At 30.8% G+C, this 13,039-nt stretch overlaps 1 protein-coding gene and 3 non-coding genes across 4 annotated transcripts in view; 2 read left to right on the top strand and 2 right to left on the bottom strand.

Moving 5' to 3' along the window:
• mtd (TLD domain-containing protein mustard) overlaps window positions 1-13,039 on the top strand; it is a 426,229-nt gene that overhangs the window by 25,749 nt on the left and 387,441 nt on the right. The gene's annotated exons all lie outside the window — the stretch shown is intronic.
• Window positions 7,547-7,619, top strand: TRNAR-UCG (transfer RNA arginine (anticodon UCG)). The gene has a single exon. It is a non-coding gene; the product is annotated as a tRNA-Arg (tRNA).
• TRNAR-UCG (transfer RNA arginine (anticodon UCG)) lies at window positions 8,594-8,666 on the bottom strand. The gene has a single exon. It is a non-coding gene; the product is annotated as a tRNA-Arg (tRNA).
• Window positions 12,328-12,400, bottom strand: TRNAR-UCG (transfer RNA arginine (anticodon UCG)). Its single transcript has one exon. It is a non-coding gene; the product is annotated as a tRNA-Arg (tRNA).

Here is a 13,039-nt window from a genome sequence, read left to right as displayed (position 1 = left end):
ATACTGAATACAGGTACAAATAAAATAAAATACAACGAAATAAAATTAAAGCTAGGACAAAAAAATATTAAAAAATACTTCCTCAAGACAAGATCTGGTCTATCTTAGTTCTTTCTTTTCTTTTGGTCCGAATTAAATGTCAAGGTCACGTCGAAACACGGCCGATGATCAAAGAATGACTAAATTCACGTTGGGCATGTGTTGAGTGTCATAATTTCAGAAGGCTCAGGGTAAAACGCTGTCTGACTTTTCTTTATCAACACGCATTCACGTATTTTCTCCATAGATTGTGGCACTAGAGTAGTGATTTTTGCACGATTCTTATTTGAGCACGATGAGACCTCTTAGCTAATCACAAATGGAGATAAAACAAACTATAAACCCTTATTACGAATAAATAAATAGCTTTAAAACGTCCAAAATTAATAACGTGTGTAATTAATTACGAAAAAAATGTTTGTACAACCAGCTAATAGCAGGCAAACTAACGTTCGGGCAGGACAACATCTGTCGGGTCCGCTTGTTGCTAATAAAAATATGTCAATCGAAGCTAAACTCGCAGTGCACAACGGAGTTTTAGTCCCAACACTTATGTATGAAAGTGAAACATGGAACTGTCAGAGAAATAATGAAAACCGAGTGAACGCGGTCAAAATGCGATCTGTTAGACGAATATGTGCGAAATCGATGTGCAACAGAGTTACGAATAATGAATTCAGGTGAGAGTGTAAATCAAAGTCAGGTATAAGATTAAGAAAGGGTCTCTGAGATGGTTTAGTCACGTAGAACGAATGGACGACGAAAGAATGGTAAAACAAGTATACGTATATAGCGAAAGAGACGAGGACGACCAAGGAAGACGTGGCATGATCAGATAAACCAAAATCTTAAGTCTGGTTATATCAAAAGCAGGCAGAGCTGAAGGGCATGTATGACAAGATGTATGAATGTGGAAGAAGCTTGAAATGTATGCCAGGATAGACGTGTGTGGTGGTTCATTCTCCCTGCATACCCCTACGGGGAAACGGCGCGATGGTAGTAGTACGATTTGTTTAGTTAGTAATAAAAGTATCCATATTTTTTGTTTTTTGCTGGTTAGTCATATAAACTGCTAACGAGGAATAGCTTCTCCGATCCTAGATAGTAAATACTTTTTTGTCATTTATTTTTATCGTAAATACTATGCATATGTTTTTATCCATTTTGGTAGTTTTCCCATTTTTAATCCTTAATTTAAAAAAAATATTTCTATTGAAAAAATAAATATTTACATTCTCATGATTTACTCAAACACTTAATTTTGAGGGCCATTTTTAACGAGTTGTAAATAACTCACTATTAGAAAATGGGCCTTTGAGCCGTGAGTCCGAGACACTAGCCATGGACCGCAACCCGAATTAGGTATGATTATTTAAAATCATAAATAGTGGAGTATTTTTAAGTCTGGTAATAAGTAATGTGTGTTCATCTATGGATTTAAGAGAAAAAAAAAATTGTCTGTGATATGTCAGATGAAATTTTGGCCACGCGTGTTTGTAATTTTTGGAGTTGTGCAAAGTTTAATATTTAATTTTTTCAGGTATTATAAATCTTTTCAAAGACGAAAAAATCAAAATGTGGAGCAAAAAACGTTAGTATTCATACAAAGATATTTTCTTATGTTAAAAATATCAAATTCAATGAACTATAGTCCTTAAAATATAGCTTGATTGATAGCTGTCAAACTAATTTCATTAGTGATGGGAAATTACTGATCACTGATCAAATCGATTTTATCAGTTATTTCATGCTATCATGAAACTCTGTTCCCGAAAATTGACATAAAAAACGCAAAATAATCCTATTAAAGTGTGTTTAACACAATGATTCACCAAAAAATGAGACATTTACACTTTTTTCATGAACAACATCAAATGAATTATTTATTTACTCGATCTATTTACATTGATCAATTTGTCCCTTCTCTAACGTTTTTGCAAAATGATGTAACCTTGTAAGAACGTCGTTAATAATTAGGTTTATTTTAGTTTTCTTTTAGTTTTAAAGCTGATTTTATATATTAATGTTGATTTATGTTTCAAGCATTGTATTAAAAAAATAAATTAACACGCCAGATACAAATGAGTTTTCGTGTGGCAAAATAAACTCTTTTGACATTACTACAAAGTTATGTCGTCACTTTTTCTGACAACTGTCATTCTAATCATGTTACATTTTTAGGACTATAATTGTGAATGTATCTTCATCATTCTCTTATCAGCACCTAAGGGTGCATAGGGGCACTGCATTGGTACACCAATCGCAGTGTATCTTGGTCATATTTTTTTGGTAACATGAAGGTAAGATGATCAGTCTTACGCTTTAGGTACCAGTCCAGGGACTATGAAATATTCTGGTGTGAAAAAACATTTTTAAATAATTATTTTACATCAAGCATGTCGGGAATCGAACCCGAGACCTCTTGAATGGTAGATAAATGCATTGACTATTACACCACGAGACCGAATGTATAGTATGATGTAAATTTACATCATAAAGCTATTTTAAAAAAATATTATACTTTTTATGATACAAGGATTTTGTTCCCTAAACTACATATTAAAATACATCATAAAACAAGTATTTTAATGCAATACTAAAAAATATGCATTGCAGGGTTAAATTTTATATTTAAAAGGAAATTAAATTAATTTATGAATGTAAAATAATAAATTAGATACACTGTTATAAATTTAAATAAAATTGTAAAGTAATAAATTAGATAAAAGGTTCATTCATATTATCATGTCAAAATAAAAATATTGAAACAATAACAAACAAAGCTTTGCAGTAAACAATATATTCAGTGTCGTACTTATTCCACTTTTTACGGTGCCACTCGACGGTGCTCAAGCGTTGATTTTTAAGAATTAGCCGGTCGTAAGTAAAATTTCAAAATAGACGTTAAAAATACCAAAAATCCCCACTCACGCACCTTTCACCGTGTGTGCGCACAGTTGGTTGAAACTTGGTCGTCTCGCGAAGTGCAGGTCGTCATTATTCTCAGCGCTCCGTGTAAACATTTAAACAAATATACACTTTGTGATGTCCACATAACTAGTTATTGTAATGGATTCGAATAATTCAGATGATAATTTATGTCTTGATACTTTTACACGATTTTAAACTTTATTTTATATTATTTGTAGAACTTCATAAAAAGGTTGTTTTGTAATGATTTTTTTATTTTCATTTTCATATTTATAAGACATTTTGTTATATTATCGCCTCTGATCGCGTAATGTTTGTTATTGTGCTGTATACTTCATATATTAGGCTAAATAATATGAGTGCGGATAGCTGCGGATGGCCAAGTTATAGGTTTTTTAAAGGATGAAAAAAAAAACTTTTGTTTAAAATGTAATAAACTGCGATTTTTTTTATTATTTTAGGTACACCTGATACCTCGGGTACAAAAACAGTGAGCCGTGAATATCCTTACTATGAAATACAACTGCAATATTTGCCTTATTTGGATGAAAAAAGTCAATACATATATGGAAAATCATATTTTGTCAAGTAACGGTGATACACCAGATAATTTACGCACTTTAAAACAAAGATGTGCGTACTTTAAAACAACAATAAAAGTTGTGAAAAAATGAAAAACTAAATCCCATAGAAAAGTAGCATTATTTCTCAAAACCAATAAAGCTTGGTTTGAAGGAATAATTGAAAATGCCTTATTACCCACACGTCAGTTGTCGGAAGAGGCAGAAGAAGCCTAAAATAAGCACTTTCTGTTATATCGTGAAAACTACACAAGAATGTTCTCGAAGGAGGAATGTAACCTCGATATACATACTCGACTACTGCTGAGTTTAGACTCATTTTTATTAAGTAGCATGAATAAAAAAAATAAACCAAGACCATTTTTTTTATTTTTTATTTATTCATATTTTTTGCTTACAAACTATAATTAATAATAAAAATAATGTGACCTCACTGGGGTTTCCCGTGCCGAGGACACTTAAAAATATACTTTTATAAAATTACATTTGAGAATAAACAAAAAAGACTAACTTTTAAAAAAAGATAATTAACAAATATTCAGACAGTTTTAAAAACAAAGAATTTATGTACATCTATATTATTTATATTACAAAACACACAATTAAAATAACAGAAACCTAACATAAGCTATACACCTGTGGAGCAGTTGATTCAATATTGGTATGGGCGAATGAGACAATCCATTTTACTTTTACCTAGCTCCACTATCCATTTTTTTATAGCCTTTTTAAACATTTTCTCGTTACTAATTGTTTTAATAGATAGTGGAAGTAGGTTATAGATTTTAATTGAACAATACTCAAAATCCCTTTATCCAAAAGTGGTTTTAGTTTGTATTTGTTTAAGTTGTCTATGTGTTGAGGATCTAGTGATTATATTATTTGTATGTGATGTATTGTGGGGGTTGTAATATTTTGCTCTGAAACAATCAATATGTTACTACAAGCTGACCCAAATATCAAATTTAATATTTCAGACACTGATCAAAAATTATATATTAATGAATAATCAAATCCAAAATATGTATTTGCATTCAAATTATTAGTTTGTGCCTAAAATATTTTTTGTTCGTGAAATTTGTCATTAAAAATCAATTTTATGTTTTTTAAGTTCACGTGTTTTTTTTCTCACTTTTTTGCGTTAAAATATTCTGATTTTACAAAGGGCAATACTTTACACATTTTTTTTTTATTCAAAGGCAAAATGCACTGTAAAATAATTTTAACCTCCGAAATCATTTAAATCATCGTACGTGCGTTGGAGGTTGGGCATCATCAGGGCAATTGTTATTTTATCCTCAGCCTCATAAGATTTTAAGCCAGGAGATACGTCTCCCCCCTACACTGGGGTGCCTTCAACTTTTCCTTGTAATGTTATACGAACCATTTCGTACTTCTCTCCTTGCTGAAATGTCCAACTGTAGATTAATTGTATTTTTTTTTATTTCTTTTGATTTTTTACGCGTCTTAAAACTTCTTCATTGCGAACGCTGTCTAGCCGGGACCTAATAATATTTCAATTTATTTACAGTTTTTTTTTAAAAGAAATATTAGCATTCTTATTATATTCCCAAACATTTCAATTTTGGCGGCCATTTTCAACGAGTTATAAATAACTTACTTTAAGGAAATGGAAACCAAGATGGGGCAGAGTGGGGTTCGAACCTCGGACCTCTGATCCGTGAGTCCGCAACACAAGCCACGGGGCCACAACCCGATTGATACCTTTGTATACGTTACAATGTATTCCAGGCTCAAGTGAACGGCCGTTGTCATATCGAGCCATAATCGGCAGAACAACGTAAGCGACAAATAGTGAATTGTGAAGGAGAATTTTTTTTTAAAATTGTTCCATATTATGGGATATTTTTTTCATGATTCGGTAAATGGGATTTATAATAGTTGGTTACTGCCAATACTGAAATGACAGCCAAAATATTTAAATACCTTCCGCTTTTAAGATAGTGGCGGTAACGCTGTTTTGCCTATAACTCTGACAGTGGTGCTAACTAGCGTAACCTCTTACATTGTCGTCGGTTACGTTGTTTTGCTTAGCTTAAAAATAATGTGTCAACATTTTTTTTTAATGGAATGATGCGAAGTTATACATAGAAAACTATAATTGACCTATAATTTTTAACATTTTTTAAAACGTATACATGTTAATATATTATTTTTTTTTGTTTAAATTCTTTACAAGTTCTTTACAAATTGCTTTTTAATTCAATCACTTTTCTTATATCCACATTTTTTTTCTTTTTTACCATGTAAAGTTTCACTATTTATTTTGCATAGCAGTATGCTTTTTATTGTTTCTACATGTATACAAAAAAGCGTTGTTAATTTTTAAATTATAACTTACTATGTTTGAACTTCCCTGTTTATTTTTTGTAAATGCCCTTTAGGTGTATTGTAAAATTAAACAAATAAATAAAATAAAAATAATTGTGGTTTATTTGTAAATCTTGTTTTTTTTTGTTATAACGGCTGTTGTTTTCTTTTAATAGAAAAAATAAATATCCTTAAATGTGGCAGGTAAATTTCAAAGAGTTATGATGTTATTAACACTTGTGCAGGGGGCAATAAGAAACACTTTTCCTTAAAAAAACGTGATTCGCCAAAAATGTCGCTTACGTTGTTCTGCCGATTATGGCTCGATATAAAAATAGATAAAAAAATATTGAATTTTTTTTTTTAAATTGGGGTCCTAAATCTTGTACGTAAAAAGTTATTGATAAAAGAAAAAAGTAAATCATTTTTCTGATAGCTCTTACACTAATTTTTTTAAGAAATCTTTTGATTTTAGAAGGCCGTGGTAGTGATCGAAATCTCGAATAATTGTTATTGTACTGTTTGAACTATTAGAAGAAAAAAAAATGATTTAAAATGTTTAAATGAAAATATCCAGTAATAAGAATAAAGGGCAAGCTATCTTATCTGAACAATAATATGAAAAAGTCAATATCCGAAGAGATACTCGTATTGTTTAGTAATTATTTAGCTTCTATTATTAAATTAAAATACATATCGCAAATAAATTCTGTTTTTGTAATAGCAGCATGTGTTAATCTTGTTTTTCTTTCTTTCCATGGTTATGTCCTACCATATTATACACGATAAACTTATAAATTATTAAAAAAGAAATGGCTCACGCTCAGACGCTGAAGTCTTTGTGGGCATTTTTTCCAAATTACGGTATAGCTTCATTTTAAGAAGTATTTTTTTAATGTATTTTTGTAATGAAAATTCTACGTAAAATTTGACCAAAAAATTATATATGTATATATATACAGAGATATATATATTCGGCCTCGAAGTGTAATGGTCAGCGCATTTGCCTACCATGCAAGAGGCCTCGGGTTCGATTCCCGACAGGGTTAATATGAAATATTTATTTAATAGGGTGTTTCACTCTAAAATATTTCATAGTCCCTGGACTGGTACCTGAAGCGTAAGACTGATCATCTTACCTTCATCTAACAAAAAATTATTAAGGTATGCAGTAGCATACCTTAATAATTTCACTTCACGGATCTCGACATTTGTGCACCTATCATACATCGTTTTACCACACATTCGCCTGAGGGATCGCATTTCGACAGCATTCAACCTACTCTCATAATTATTTTTCCAATTTCATACTTCGCTGCCATACATTAGAGTTGGAACTAGAACTCCGTTGTGAACTGCTAGTTTTGCCTCCTGCGATAAACATTTGTTTGCCAAAGTAGATTTTAGTGCACCGTTCACCCTGTTCCCGGCACTCACCCTCCTTTCAATATCTTTCTCGGCCTTTCCGTCCCTAGTAAACATACTTCCCAGGTACACAAATTCTTCTACCTGATTCAGAATATCTCCGTTCACGCTGATCTCACATTTAGTTATATTTATTTTTATCTAAGTACTGTAAATTAATGTTCATTATTTTTAATTATAATAAACCGAGCGATTTTTTTTTCCTTTAAAGTAATTTATAATGTATCTATTGGCCACTTGACCGTGTGGCCTAATGGATAAGGCGTCGGACTTCGAATCCGAAGATTGCAGGTTCGAGTCCTGTCACGGTCGGAAATTATTTTTTAATGTTTTTTAGACACCGTTTGCTCAGCAACGTTTGCACAAATATTAATAGTTATAACTAAAACAACACAAAAGTTCAAAACGATGTTTAGGTAAAAAAATATATTAAATAGAGACGAACAGCAAACAGCGAACAAATTATTGAAAAATGAACCATAGTACTCTATGGAACCACATTGAAATCGATTTTTTTAATGAATGAACATTTGATGTTCAAAACGTTGGAAATCGAACCTGAGATTTGTTAGGATTTCCGAGGTTTTATTAAAATTTTAAATCATTCACGATTTTTTTGCAAAACCAATTAAATTTTTGTATTTATCTTGGTCCTAAACACCAAAACACGACTAATTCTATATTTTAAGATTGATACAATACAACAGTGCGATCCAGGAAAAATGAAATATTGTAGTTTAAAAAACCCCTAAAATCAATGTTACACGTCCATTGTCAGGAATCGAATCCAGGACCTCGAGAATGGTAGGTGGAAGCGCCAACCAATACATAACAAGTCGGACTTATTTACACTCGATTTTCTTATTCAGGATTTTTACCTGAGAGCAGACATCGAGTATAAAACACTCGTTCAGGATTCTGATTGTATTTCACATACAGAACTGTATTATTATTCATCCGCCTAGATTCGTCGTAAAACTTACGTGAATAATAAATTAATAAACAAAAAAATTACAGTTTTTGCAATTGTTTAAAAAAAATAAAAACATATATTTTTACATTGTACCAGAAATTTTCCGAAATTACTGCCACCTGTCCAGAAAATGCGAAAGCTCAGAATTTTCTCCCCACCCTCTGCGCAAGCGCGCCTCACATAGGAATTCAGCGAACAGACATATAATTAATTTGATGTTTTCGTAAATACATTAAAATTTAAGCGTTGTTTGTAAAATAATGGTCCGTTTTGTTTACAAAATAAAAAAATGCGTTTAAAAAAAAATTTCGGTCGACCGTGACAGGACTCGAACCTGCAATCTTCGGATTCGAAGTCCGACGCCTTATCCATTAGGCCACACGGTCCTGTGAAAGCCTTCGGAAAATCTCTTGATATAAGGCAACGTACTGTAGGGGTTGTAAGGAAAATGCAAAAGCGAAAAGAGGTTGTATTTTATTTTATTAGTTATAATTTTTATTGATACATCATACATTCATTTACTATTTAATATGTTTATGTTATTCTTAAAATATGATAACTTATTATTTTCCTTTTTTTAAATTGTCTCGTTTCAACCACAATAATTTGGGTATGTACAACTGTTTGAAGACATGTAATGGCTCCCACTCCCAACAAAAGAAATATATTATTTAGATTAACATAAACATATTACAACAAACATCAGGAACATTTTGCAAAAGGGTATATAATTGTTTAATTATAATTGTTTTTTATTTTTTATTTTTTTATTTAACAGAAACAAACAGTCGTCAATGATATAATAACATAAAAGGATACGGTTTAACGACAGACCAGCGAATTTTCTAAATAAAAACCATACATATTATGGTATAAGAAAAGGGTGTGTTCATGTGTATTTGTATGAGAGTAAGTGTAGAAGTGTGTTTGTGTGTATTTGTGTGGGAGTAAGTGTTCAAGTGTGTGCAAGTATGAGCATCAATTAATAGAAAGTGGGATCGTATCGCAGCCACAAAAAATTAGTCTTAATTTATTTTTAAATAAGTTATTTTTAAATATTTAAGTTTAATTTTTGATTTTTATTTATTTTATTTTTTGATCTTAAACATATCAATAGATAATAAAAAGCATTATAGTTAGAGCAAGAACGATAGAAGAAATAAGGTTGTGCATAGTTAGTGCTACAGACTGGCAGAGGAACATTAAGATTAATTTTAGAGAGTAGGTTCAAAGAGTCTATTTTATTATTTAATAATTTATATAAATAGCATAACTCATATACAGTACGTCTATTTTCAAGGGTAAAAAATCCATTTTGTTTAGCTATTGTTTTTATAGTTATAGTTATTGTTTTTATAATCTAGGTATTTAAAAAAAAATTGTTGAACATTTTCAATTCTTTCTATGTTTGTTATACTTTGTTAAAGACGTAAGCCGTCGAAAAAAATCAACAATAACATAGGCATTTATAAGTCTATTATTGGCTTGATTAAGTGATGCACTCTGCAACGACTAAATAAATTGAACAGTAATTTTAGACGTTGCCTAAAATGTAAAACAAACCTCATCCACATAAATAAAGGTTTTAACTCTTTAAGAGGAAACGCGGTCTGACGTTTTCCCATATTTGCTCCCTGGACTATGGCACTACAGTAATGTTTTTTTTACACACTAAAGATATTTATTATTAGTGTGTACTTATCATTTCGTTTTTAGATAAATAGTTTATTATTAGAACAAGAACCATCCAAAAACTCTTAAAAGCGCCCAGTTTATCTGCCATCTTCGGACGTTCGGTAAACGAATACGATAAATTTGATAAACGGAAAATGTGCTGAAACAGACAATTTCATTATAATACTCTTTCTCAGAAAAAAAATAACATCTGTTTAGTTTTAGGGTGCAGAAAACGGACAACGTAACGTCGATTTTGTCGATTTTGTTGATTTTAGTTAGGCGTAATCAGTCCGACATCCAGTTGTCTTTTTCGCACAGTATCGGGGAGGCGTTTGCGAGAAAGTGACAGAAAAACAACGTTTAAATACCTATTTACTAAAATTGTCTAGTACCGCGTATTTATTTATATATTTTTTTCATATAATAAACTATGATTAATAATAAAAATAATGTGACCTCACTGGGGTTACCCGTGCCGATGACACTTAGCAATATATATATTTTTAAATATTTTTACATGTGATAGTATACAAAGAAGACTTAATATACAGAGATAATAAAAATAATAATAATCATAGTTTATTAACAAAAATACAAATTATTTTATTTACTACATACACACTTAGGTAGTAGATTTCTCTGGATCATGTCTAGTCTGCCTAACTAGGTACAACCTGTTTTAAGGCAGACATTTTTATGCAAATATAAACAATATCATTACTACCCACTAGTTAATTTATCATACATTTAAACAATATTAATTTATTATTTTAGAATATATTTTGAGTAAATTTTCCGATTTTTCTCGACCTACACCCAGTAACCAAATGTTTGGCAAATTTATTAAATCGAATCCGGGTCATGATTTTGCAATGTTTGGGTAACATATTAAATTAATATTTTGGGGCCCAGAAACCTGAAATTTTTTTCTCCAAATTTAGAGTTTGTGATAGACCCTATGACCCATCCTCTAGTTTGACTTTTGGTAGTGTGGGAGTGTTCCTTTTGGGATTTGGTAGGATTATTTGCTTTCACAAACATTATTATTCTAAAAATATATAATTGCCTTATATCTAAAATCTCAAATAACTTGACGCTGAGGTACCTAAAGGGCTTTTTAAAAATTATTTTAAGTATTGATTTTTGAGCAGATTCGAGAAGTTTCAATATCGATTTATTAGTGCCTCCCCATCCTATTATGCCATAATTGAGTTACATAAAAAAAATGTTTTTTTGAGTTTAAATATGGATAAGATGTTACGTATCGACTTGAAGATATGGGAAAGTGTTCTAATTTTTTGTGTTATGTATTATATGTGTTCTGTCCATTTAAAATATTTATCAATAATAATTCCCAAATATTTTAAATGGTATACTGATTCAAGTAATTCAGAGCATATTTCTAATTGCAGGTTTTGTTTAGGCTGTCCCACTGTGGTTTTACTAAATGTTGTATATTTTGTTTTGTCAATATTTAAAGTTAAAAAAGTTAAGTATACTTTTAAATCTCCAAAATCTTGGTAGAAAGTGTATATAAGTTAATGTTTTAATATGGAGAACATTAGCGAATGCTACACAGAATAATACGAATCGGATTGTGGTCCCGTGGCTAAAGTCACGAACTCGCGGATTCTATAATAATGTTTTATTTATTTATTTATTTTACTTTTTGTACATAACATAATATAATATTTGTTTTTCGAGCTTATTGCCAAATGGCAATTTCTTCCAACCATCTCAGATGGATGAATGAAAATATAATGGTTGGATGCTGTTAGCTCAGGATAGAGAGATGTAGAAACTTAAGGGGGATGCCTATATTCGCCATTGGCCACGAGAGAGCTGATGATAATGATGATCATCCAATATAACTCGTTAAAAATAGCATCCAAATATAAAATATTTAGGTCTATTAATATTGCAACAGAGAGGGAAAATATTTTTGAGAAGAGAATGTTAAAATGCTTTTCATCTGTTTTGTAATATATTTTTGTTTCTAAATTATATTTTTTTTTATTATTAAGCACTAAAATTATTTTAACAACAACAACAAAAAACCATCACGCCGTTTTCCATTAAGAGTAGACAGAGAGGATAAAACGCCATACTACTTTGTCTTTGAAAGTAAAAAAAGTGGAAAATTTGTTTTTTTTTATTTTTTCATTACAACAGGTGGCCGAATTATAGAAGTCAATTACAGGTACAGAACGCCAGGCTTGAGAAAAGTCAAATTATTATTTTGTTTTTTTTGTGTTCGGAACAAACCCATCAAATAAATGAAGCCGTATCTTTTATTTGTTAAATCATTTAAGTTGGCAATATTAACAGCTGTGTAAACATACTGCATAACACATTAAAAAAAGTTTAAATCGACCGTGACAGGACTCGAACCTGCAATCTTCGGATTCGAAGTCCGACGCCTTATCCATTAGGCCACACGGTCATACGAAGGAATCTCCACAAATTCATATTTAACAGTTTTTTCAAAAAATATAATGATATTTCTTAGGCGTCCAGGGCTGCGATTACGAATGCTATTTTCATCAATACATCGGTATTAAGTAAAATCGGTATTTACATTTATAAATTTACGAACATGTGTATATCATCTTAGAACATTTTAGAGAAGGTAATATAAAAGTCAAAGCATTTACAGGGCTTATGACCTGTCATTGGCTGGTTTAAGTGGCGACTTTACACACTGTGTAACATTCACCATTCTGCATATATATGTTCTAACATCTATATTCCTTCAATCTTTCATCTGTTGATGTTTGTGAAGTTAAAGAGTTGAAACCTTTATTTATGCGGGCGAGATTCATCTGATGAATTATTTCATCTACATACTAAGCAACGCCTGATTTTTTTTTCTTTTTTCAAGTTCTTTACTTCTTCATGAATCAGCGCCCCGATAATAATGGGAAGTTAACATTTATCTTAAATTTTATCTACAAAGTATAATTAAGTTTTTTATATGAAAACCAGAATATGCATACATTTTTTTCTTCTTAACATGCTCAATTATAGGTTACTGACGAAGATACTTTGAATTTTCATGAAAATATAATCATTTTCGTACCCA

This window comes from Micrasema longulum, unplaced genomic scaffold, assembly GCF_059751315.1.
Source record: "Micrasema longulum isolate JH-2025_06_02 unplaced genomic scaffold, ASM5975131v1 h1tg000469l, whole genome shotgun sequence".
NCBI lineage: Eukaryota > Metazoa > Arthropoda > Insecta > Trichoptera > Brachycentridae > Micrasema > Micrasema longulum.
The sequence above is the reverse complement of the archived record's forward strand: the minus strand, read 5'-3'. Positions and strand labels throughout refer to the sequence as shown.